This window comes from Buceros rhinoceros, unplaced genomic scaffold, assembly GCF_000710305.1.
Source record: "Buceros rhinoceros silvestris isolate BGI_N320 unplaced genomic scaffold, ASM71030v1 scaffold1775, whole genome shotgun sequence".
Taxonomy (NCBI): Eukaryota; Metazoa; Chordata; class Aves; order Bucerotiformes; family Bucerotidae; genus Buceros; species Buceros rhinoceros.
The window spans coordinates 153,274-154,369 of NW_010414400.1; the positions used below are offsets into that span (position 1 = coordinate 153,274).

Consider the following 1,096-nt stretch of genomic DNA (forward strand, 5'->3'; position numbering starts at 1 on the left):
GCAGGAGGACAGTCAGCTTTCATTGGGGCAAGGAAGGGAGAGATTTGCTGTGTCATTCTGAGCTTCCCCACTGTATCAAGCTGAATCTCCATTTATACTGAAGCCTCTAAGCTCAGCAGAAAGGCACCAGGGTTTCAAAGAAGACACTTGGTTTGTTTGTTTATCAAGAACTACGTGGTCCGGACATTCCGGTTCTGTTGAGCACTTTGACTGCTTCAGGTTCCTTCCTGCCAAAGGTCACAGTTAAATGTGCAATGCAACATGTCACCAGCCCACCACCTATGTAGCAGGCATAAAGGTAGTTTGACCAACACATGATTTCCTCTTTAATATCACTCTTGTTTTTGTTGAGCACACAGCTTCCTAACAAAACACTGTAGAACTGCTCCTGAAAAAAGGCAGTTGTTCTCTTGCGGTCTCAGCATGAGGACACATGGATTACTGCAGTACCTGCTGTAACCACGCTGGCCCTGTACTGCAGAATAACCCAATGAAAACAGCCAGGACAGGCTTGAGTGTCTTATTTAAAGATTGACATAATGGTATCTACACAACTGAGAGTAGAGTGGCTGCTGCTCCATTTGCTGAGCTGGAGAGTGACGAAACTGAACAACAGCACAGAGGTCTGCAAGCCTGATGAGGCCAGGGACAGCCATCAAACAAACAAACAAAAAAAAAATTCACATCAGCCTCACTGTCGCCAACATAACCAGTTGCCTTCTTTTTCACAAATACAACTTAATCAACAAATATGTATTTTCTTCTGAATCTTAAAAATTTTAAGATTCAGGAAATTAGTAAACCCAGAACCTCATGCCCTCTTATTCAGAGTGCAAGCATTCCACTCTAGTGGAAGAGCCATGCCAGGACCAGATTTGGCTACGTGTGCGGTTTTGCGACAGCTTATGAAACAGGCTTTGCGTCTCCTCCTCCCAGCTTTCGTGCTCAGCTATAAACTGCCTTATAAAGAGAGTTACTGTTACGAGGCAGGCAAGTGACTGTTTTTTTCTGATCCTTTACTTTGTCTAATATGTTTCAGATTTCTGCAGTCTCTGCCAAGCTTTTCCATTCCCTTTCTTTTTTTTTTTTTTTTTTT

The 1,096-nt window shown here is 43.2% G+C and overlaps 1 protein-coding gene across 1 annotated transcript in view; it reads right to left on the reverse strand.

Annotated features, from left to right (window-relative positions):
- The window catches only part of TIMP3 (TIMP metallopeptidase inhibitor 3), a 36,422-nt gene that overhangs the window by 6,182 nt on the left and 29,144 nt on the right, over positions 1-1,096 (reverse strand). The gene's annotated exons all lie outside the window — the stretch shown is intronic.